Here is a 9,348-nt window from a genome sequence, read left to right as displayed (position 1 = left end):
ATCTGTATATAAATGTAAAAGATAATTTATACATTTTTCTGTAACTAAAGAGGACCTGTGAGAATCGGCAAATGTTTTGTGTCTAGAAAAAAATTAAAGTAAAAAAAGTTTACTGTCTGCTTCCTGCTGTGAGTTTGACCAATGAGAGATGTCGGGAAGGAGATCGGGGTTTAGGAGATGTGTCTATGGGAATGTTTGACCATTCTTCCAGAAGTGCATTTGTGAGGTCAGGCACTGATGTTGGACGAGAAAGTTTGGCTTGCAGTCTCCATTCCAATTCATCCCAAAGGTGTTTTATCTGGTTGAGGTCAAGTTCCTCCTCCCCAAACTCGCTCATCCATGTCTTTATGGTCCTTGCAGTCATGTTGGAACAGGAAGGGCCATCTCCAAACTGTTCCCACAAAGTTGGGGGCATAAAATTTGTCCATAATGTCTTGATATGGCGACACCTTAAGAGTTCCATTTACTAGAACGAAGGGGCCAAGCCCAACCCCTAAACAACCCCCCCCCTCCACCATAATCCCCCCCCTCCACCAAACTTTACACTTGGCACAATGCAGTCAGGCAAGTACCATGCTCCTGGCAACCGCCAAACCCACACATGCCCATGGGATTGCCAGACAGAGACCAGACAGAGAAGCGTGATTCGTCTCTCCAGAGAATACGTCTCCAATGCTCTAGAGTTCAGTAGCAGCGCACTTTACACCACGGCATCCAACGCTTTGTATTGCACTTGGTGATGTAAGGCTTGGATGCTCGGCCTTGGAAACCCATTCCATGAAGCTCTCTACACACTGTTGTTGTGCTAATCTGAAGGCTACACCAAGTTTGTAGGTCGGTAGCTATTGACTCTGCAGACAGTTGGCGACTTCTGCATACTGTGAGCTTCAGCATGTGCTGACTCCGCTCTGTCATTTTACGTGGCCTACCACTTCGTGGCTGAGTTGCTGTTGTTCCTAGATATTTCCACTTTGTTATAATACCGCTAACAGTTGACTGTGGAAATGGATTTAGCAGCAAGGAAATTTCACAGATGGGCTCACTGCACAGATGACAACCTATCACGGTACCACGCTTGAATTCACTGAGCTCCTGAGAGTGACCCATTCTATCACAAATGTTTGTAGAAGACGTCTGCATGCCGAGGTGTGCGGGTTTTATACACCTATGGACATGGAGGTGACTGGAACATCTGAATCCAATGATTTGGAGGGTGTCCCAATACGTTTGACAATACAGTAATATTGTTTCCCCATCTGTGATTGGCTGCTTTAGTCGACAAACATCTCATGTCTATAAGCAGACTAAAAGTAAATTAAAGCTGAAGTTAAACCACTTGACCAGGGGGCACTTCCTAACCAGACCAATTTTCAGCTTTCGGTGCTCTCACATTTTGAATGACAATTACTCAGTCGTGCAACACTGTACCCACAAATAGAGCTTTCTTTTGGTGGTATTTGATCACCTCTGGGTTTTTTGTTTTTTGTGCTATAAATGAAAAAAGACAGAAAATTTTGTAATTAAGTAATTTTTCTTCATAAATTTGGGCCAACATTGATACTGCTACATATCTTTGGTAAAAAATAACCCAAATCAGTGTATATTATTTGGTCTGTGTGAAAGTTGTGGTGCCAATCACTGAAAATTGATCACTCCTGATGTACTGACAGCTCATCTCATTTCTTGACAAACTAACAAGCCAGGAAAGTACAAATACCCCCCAAATGACCACTTTTTGGAAAGTAGACATTCCAAGGTATTTAGTAAGAGGCATGGTTAGTTTTTGAAGTTGTCATTTTTTTTCCCACAATTCTTTGCAAAATGAAGAGGGTTTTTTTATTTATTTTTTTTCACATCAAATTGTCATTATAACAGGTTATTTCTCTCACATGGCATGTACATTCTACAGATGATACCCCAAAATCTATTATGTTACTCCTCCTGAGTATGGCAATACCACATGTGTAATGCCGCGTACACACGATCGGAATTTCCGACAACAAATGTTCAATGTGAGCTTGTGTAGGTTCCATTGGACATTTGCTGTCGGAATTTCCGACATCAAAAATTTGAGAGCTGGATCTCAAATTGTACGACAACAAAATTTGTTGACGTAAATTCCGAGCGTGTGTAGACAATTCCGACGCACAAAATTCCACGCATGCTCAGAATCGAGCAGAAGAGCCGCACCGGCTATTGAAACTCATTTTACTCGGCTAGTCGTACGCATTGCACGTCACCACGTTCTTGACGTTCGGAATTTCCGACAACATTTGTGTGTGACCGTGTTGTATGCAAGACAAGTTAGAGCCAACATCCGTCGGGGAAAAAAAAATCCATGGTTTGGTTGTCGGCGATTCCGATCGTGTGTACTGTTAAAAAGCCTGGCCATATACAGAGGCCCAACATTGAAGTAGCATCTTCAGGCGTTCTACAAGCATAAATTACACATCTAATCTCTCAACCACCTATTACAAGTTTGAAGGCCCTGGAGCACCAGGACAATGGAAACGCCCACAAAGTGACCCTATTTTGGAAAGCAAACACCCCAACCAGGGGCGTAACTAGAAATCACAGGGCCCCATAGCAATATGTTGCATCAACCCCCCCTGTAAACAGCCCCCCCCACAAAAAAAATTAACTAATGACATTGAACAACAGATTACCACACTCATATGGCCCAGGCAACAGCTTATATTAATTTCGAACAACAAAACAAAAATTTGGCAATAAAATCTACAGGTTACATTTAGTACATTATAGCAGTGGTCATCAACCCTGTCCTCAGGACCCACTAACAGGCCAGGTTTTATTTATTACCTTGGGGAGATGCAGACTAGAATACTGCCATCACTGAGCAGCAAATTATATCACCTGTGATGTATTTCAGTTATCTTGAAAATCTGGCCTGTTAGTGGGCCCTGAGGACAGGGTTGATGACCACTGCATTATAGTGTAAGTAAAGTCAAAGTTTTTTTTCAAGTTTTGCACCCCCACAACTAATGCCACAGGGCTTGTGGGGAAGAAGCCCTTATCCCCATCTGCACGGGGACAAGTTGCTTTTCCAGGCACTGTGCAAAACAGATGACAGTCTGTCTCCCACTCCCTTCTTATTACCTCCTGTCCAGACTCCAGAGCCTCCTCATGTCCCGAAAACGATGTCCCTTCACAGGCGCACTCGAGCGTTCTGCCCTGCCCACGCTGCTCCTGCCTCCTGCTGTATGCGACTGCCTGTGTCGGGACACGTCCAGACTCGTAGGGCCCGGGAGGCTTAACGGTAAACTTGAATTCCTGCGGAGTGCCTCCTTACATCTCAGGTGTCCCCAGCGGAGTTCCTCCTTACATCTCATTTGTCCCCAGCGGAGTGCCTCCTTACCTCTCAGGTGTCCCAAGCGGAGTGCCTCCTTGCATCTCATTTGTCCCCAGCGGAGTGCCTCCTTACATCTCAGGTGTCCCCAGCGGAGTGCCTCCTTACATCTCAGGTGTCCCCAGCGGAGTGCCTCCTTACATCTCAGGTGTCCCCAGCGGAGTGCCTCCTTACATCTCAGGTGTCCCCAGCGGAGTTCCTCCTTACATCTCATTTGTCCCCAGCGGAGTGCCTCCTTACCTCTCAGGTGTCCCAAGCGGAGTGCCTCCTTGCATCTCATTTGTCCCCAGCGGAGTGCCTCCTTACATCTCAGGTGTCCCCAGCGGAGTGCCTCCTTACATCTCAGGTGTCCCCAGCGGAGTGCCTCCTTACATCTCAGGTGTCCCCAGCGGAGTGCCTCCTTACACCTCAGGTGTCCCCAGCGGAGTGTTTCCTTACATCTCAGGTATCCCCATCTGAGTGTTTCCTTACATTTCAGGTGTCCCTAGCAGGGTGTTTCCTTACATCTCAGGTGTCACTGTCCCAAGCCAGCGGAGTGCTTCCTTACATCTCAGTTGTTGCCCCCCCCCCCCCATTGGAGCCCTTCTACAGTGGTGTGAAAAAGTGTTTGCCCCCTTTTTCTGTTCCTTTGCATGTTTGTCACACTTAAGTGTTTCGGAACATCAAACCAATTTAAACAATAGTCAAGGACAACACAAGTAAACACAAAATGCAATTTGTAAATGAAGGTGTTTATTATTAAAGGTGAAAAAAAATCCAAACCATCATGGCCCTGTGTGAAAAAGTGATTGCCCCCTAAACCTAATAACTGGTTGGGCCACCCTTAGCAGCAACAACTGCAACCAAGCGTTTGCGATAACGTGCAATGAGGCTTTTACAGCGTCCTGGAGGAATTTTGGCCCACTCATCTTTGCAGAATTGTCCTAATTCAGTTACATTAGAGGGTTTTCGAGCATGAACGGCCTTTTTAAGGTCATACCACAACATCTCAATAGGATTCAGGTCAGGACTTTGGCTAGGCCACTCCAAAGTCTTCATTTTGTTTTTCTTCAGCCATTCGGTGGTGGACTTGCTGGTGTGTTTAGGATCATTGTCCTGCTGCAGAACCCAAGTTCGTTTCAGCTTGAGTACACGAACAGATGGTCGGACATTCTCCTTCAGGATCTCTTGGTAGACAGCAGAATTCATAGTTCCTTTTATCACGGCAAGTCTTCCAGGTCCTGAAGCAGCAAAACAGCCCCAGACCATCACACTACCACCACCATATTTTACTGTTGGTATAATGTTCTTTTTATGAAATGCAGTGTTCCTTCTACGCCAGATATACTTGGACACACACCTTCCAAAGAGTTCCACTTTTGTCTCATCGGTCCACAGAATGTTGTCCCAAAAGTCTTGGGGATCATCAAGATGTGTTGTGGAGAAATTGAGATGAGCTTTGATTTTATTTTTGCTCAGCAGTGGTTTTCTCCTTGGAACTCTGCCATGCAGGCCATTTTTGCCCAGTCTTTTCCTGATGGTGGAGGCATGAACGCTGACCTTAACTGAGGCAAGTGAGGCCTGCAGTTCCTTGGACGTTGTTGTGGGGTCTTTTGTGACCTCTTGGATGAGTCGTCGCTGCGCTCTTGGAGTAATTTTGGGCGGCCGGCCACTCCTGGGAAGGTTCACCACTGTTCCATGTCTTCGCCATTTGTGGATAATGGCTTTCACTGTGGTTCGCTGGATTCCCAAAGCTTTGGAAATGGCTTTATAACCCTTTCCAGACTGATAGATCTCAATTACTTTCTTTCTCAATTGTTCCTGAATTTCTTTGGGTCTCGGCATGATGTGTAGCTTTTAAGGATCTTCTGGTGGACCTTACTGTGTCAAGCAGCTCCTATTTAAGTGATGCCTTGATTGTGAACAGGTGTGGCAATAATCAGGCCTGGGTGTGGCTAGAGAAATTGAACTCAGGTGTGGACAACCACAGTTATAGTATGTTTTAACAAGGGGGGCAATCACTTTTTCACACAGGGCCATGATGGTTTGGATTTTTTTTCACCTTTAATAATAAACACCTTCATTTACAAATTGCATTTTGTGTTTACTTGTGTTGTCCTTGACTATTGTTTAAATTGGTTTGATGTTCCGAAACACTTAAGTGTGACAAACATGCAAAGGAACAGGAAATGAGGAAGGGGGCAAACACTTTTTCACACCACTGTATATACCAGCAGCAGTGACTCCACCGCCATTACTGAAGGCCGAGGGGGGAACAAAATAGGCAGAGCAGTCCGGCTACAATAGAAATTGAGCTGCGGCACCCCCCACCCCTTTCCACAACAGGTTACAGATGACAGACAGACCGGGGGCGGGGGTGGGTGGCGCCGCAGCTCTATTTCCATTTTAGCCACTCTGCAGGCTCCTCTTCTTGTTTTTTACTCGTCGGGTCTTCTGGAAAATGGCAGCCGGCAGAGACATTATCTCTGCTGGCCGCTTACCTCTAGCGGCGGGCAGCGAAAAATCAGGAAAAGATTAATTCTTTTGGCAACTAGGACCGAGCCCCACTCGGCTGCACCCGCGTGGGTCGCTATGGTGGTAGTTCTGCCACTGACCCCAACGTATAATCTATGAGGCATAATGAGTCTTTTCAAAGGTTCATTATTTTTTCCAAAAGTTTTTGGAAAATGTGGAAAAAAATGAAAACGCTTTTTTTTAAAAAATGTTTTATTTATTTTTTAATACACAAAGGTGTCCATTTATAAGCTCTTTCCAACACACGGCATGTACATAGCAAAAATGACACCCTAAAATATATTCTGCTACTCCTCCTGAGTATATACTACATGTGTGAGCTTTTTTACACAGCCTGGCCACATCAGGTGTTCTAGGGACATAAATTATGCATCTAATCCTTACAATCTATCACATTTTTTGAAGGCCCTTCGTAATTCTAACATATAGCATGAACATACCAAGAATTACACCCTAAAATGCATTCTGCTGAGCAAAGGGTAAACAAAAGATTACCTGTGGTTTTAGTAGTGCAGTTGTCCACCGGAGGAGAGTCCTGATCCAGGCAGCAGGCAGGGACGTGGTCAGCGACAGTGAATGGAATTGTCCAGGCAGCAGGCAGGGATACTGTTCATATGCAGTCCAGCGTCAGTGCAAGTAGAGACATTGCCAGCAGAGTCAAAATATTGGTCCTGGTCGTAAGCGGGAACATGATCCAAGTAGCAGGCCAATAAAGAATGGGGACAGGGGTAGAGGCTTCTCCCACCCAAATCTCTTTGAAGCCTCCAAGTCTCCAGACCCTTATCTAGGAATGAGAAAACTAAAAAAATTAGTTTTCTTCATCCAGAAAAACAATTCTGGAGCCCCTCACGCATGTGAGACCCCTGTGTTCTGACTAGCTTAGCAGGGTAAAAGATCAGTCCAAGAGGCAGGCAAAAAACATGGTCAAACAGTCCAGGGCAGGCAGAGGTAGGTACAGTTTAGCGTTAGGCAGAAGCTTGGTCGTATAACAGGCCAGGGTCAGTTCCGGAGAAGGCAGAGGTATGTTTAGCATTAGACAGAAGCTTGGTCGTTTAACAGGCCAGGGTCGGTTCCGGAGAAGGTAGAGGTATGTACCGTTCAGTGCAGTGGCATAAGGGGTGTGGAGGAAAATGACAGGAAATGAGAATTACGTTTACCATACCCTAATAATGTAGTGAAGTATGGTAACGGTTGAAACAGTCACCTATACAGAGGCCTGGTTGGGAAGGACATTGGGGACAATAATACGTGGTGTCTCTTCTAACTCCTCCTCTGGAGCACACCCTGACTCTTCTGACGTCTGTGGCCTGTTTCACGGGGGGATTTTCTCAGGAAAGTGACGTTCGTGGAGTCTGCTCACGGAATCGGAGTGAATATTTTCTGGTGGGCTTTCAGGGTACAAAATAGCGGAGATAACTTGTTCTTGGTAGTGCAGATAGGACACGGGGGTCTCGGTAGATTTTTGGTAAATAACGTAAGTGTTATACATGGCCATAATGAAAAAATAAATGGACACTTTATCTTATATTCACCGACCGACACAGCTCCTCTCTGTAACAAAATGGGTGGTCAGCCCTATCACTGGAGATTACTAGGCAAGTTGTAATACAACACTTCAGAACTTTTAGTTCCGCCCAGGGGGCGGTCCCTAGGCTACAACCCCAACGCCTGCTCTAGCAGAACTCAGTTTTTTCTTGCCTAGTAAGGAGATAAGACCAAGGAACCCTGCGGGCCCATAGGTCCATGTTTTTTGATATAGAAGCTTTGCTTTTTGCGCAAGATGAATGATCCTGTGATCTTCTATCAACAGCCGGCTGGGTGACAGGCTGGTTCACTTATCCTTGTAGTCTCCCCAGTCCGGCCATCGAGCGTGTGCAGGTCGCAGCTACGGCTCGGCAGGCCACGACATACCTCAGCTCCAGAGGTGGTCGGGAAGCTTTATGCTCCGGGGCGTACATATGACTGGGCTACTGATGTCTGCGTCACAGTATGCCGAGGCCAGTAGTCTTCCCTGTACTGATCAGGAGTTGATTACCGTGGAAAGTCTCCCAGCTTCAGGACTGGTAAGTACAGCTCTCCCTGGGCATTCCCTGGGAGGTCAATTCGGGGGCCCCCCTCACCCCCTCTCTTCTCTCCCCTGTCCCTAACTCCCCTCCTTTCCCCCCTCACAGAGGGGGGGCTGTACATTTGCTGAGCGGTGTGTGTGTGTGTGTGTGTCTGGGCTCTCACCTGGGGGTTTAGCTGTGCTGGGTGCCTGGGTCCTGCAGCTTAGTCCCGCTGGATGCCTGTGTAGTCTGCCCCTGTGTTGGTGCAGCACTGTGGCTGCCACATGTTCTCTCTAGTCCCTCATAGCGCTGTTCGGTGGCCATTTTAAGTATGGGCAAGGGTCAGACTGGCTTCTGGCTTCAGGCGGACATTTTCCTGGTGATTCCTTATTGAGAAAACCGGCGGCCATTTTCTTGTAGCCGGACCGTGTTTTTTGTGCTCTAGCTGCTGCCCCTGTGACCTCTGCTTCCTGTTTGGTCATCACAGGGCACTGGGAGTCCTATCCTGTGTTCTGACCACATGTATCTGATCGCCCACCGATTGTGAGACCGGCCACCGACACAGCTTTGCTATCTCTGCATCTGGGAGCGCTGGGGATCATCAGGCACTGCGGTAATACAGCGCGGAACGGCCCAGGGTGGTGAGTCCAGCGGGTCAGAGCCCTTCAGCCAGCAGCAGCAGGAGGGTGGGACTGTCACTGTCCTAAGTCCCCGTCGGGTGACAGACAGGGTAGGGTCAGCAGGGCTTCAGAAACTGGTGTTTCATCCCCCCAAAATCCAGGCAATTGCAACCGGGTCACCTGCGGACTACGCAGTCCCTATGGACACCCTTACGGCAGTCCTCAATTCGTTTATTGCCAAGATAGAGCCCCCCCCCGTCCTCTGGGGAGAGCTCTGACGCCAACTCGGGTCCTGCTGAGGCCGGTGACCCCTGTTCTGACTTGTCAGATGACGCTGACCAGGACCGTTCGGACAGTGAGGATGAGTCCCCGTCCGGGTCCAGGCGCGACAAAGCGCTAGTTGGAGCACTTATCACAGCTGTGCGTGATACACTGAAGATTCAGGAGCCAGCGGATCCCCCTGCTGATGTACCGGTCCTTTTTGGGTCCAGCAAGCCAGCACATTCACCTAAGGTGTTCCCGTATCTGACTTATTTTGATAAGTTAATTTACAAGGAATGGGGTTGCCTGCAACGGACCTTTGCGGTCCCCAAAAACATGGCGGTGCGTTACCCTTTTGAGGAAAACCTTCTCAAGAAGTGGTTGGCTCCTCCGGTCGAGGACTCCCCAGTATCCAGGTTAAACAAAGTAACCATGATTCCGGTTGAGGGGACTCCTGCATTCAAGGACCCCACGGACAGGAAGGCCGAGGCGGTGGCTCGTCCCTTGTTTACGGTTGTGGGGTCAGCCGTGCGACCTGTAC

At 47.6% G+C, this 9,348-nt stretch overlaps 1 protein-coding gene across 1 annotated transcript in view; it reads left to right on the top strand.

The window, feature by feature from the left end:
• Positions 1–112, top strand: part of RHPN1 (rhophilin Rho GTPase binding protein 1) — a gene marked incomplete in the record, with an annotated part of 104,062 nt that extends 103,950 nt beyond the window's left edge. Inside the window, 1 exon segment of the mRNA XM_077490525.1 lies at positions 1–112.
• Between the last annotated feature and the right edge of the window lie 9,236 nt (positions 113–9,348).

This window comes from Lithobates pipiens, unplaced genomic scaffold, assembly GCF_037356315.1.
Source record: "Lithobates pipiens isolate NorthernLeopardFrog02 unplaced genomic scaffold, aLitPip1_a1.2 Scaffold_19, whole genome shotgun sequence".
Classification (NCBI taxonomy): domain Eukaryota; kingdom Metazoa; phylum Chordata; class Amphibia; order Anura; family Ranidae; genus Lithobates; species Lithobates pipiens.
This window is presented reverse-complemented; position numbering and strand designations above follow the sequence as displayed.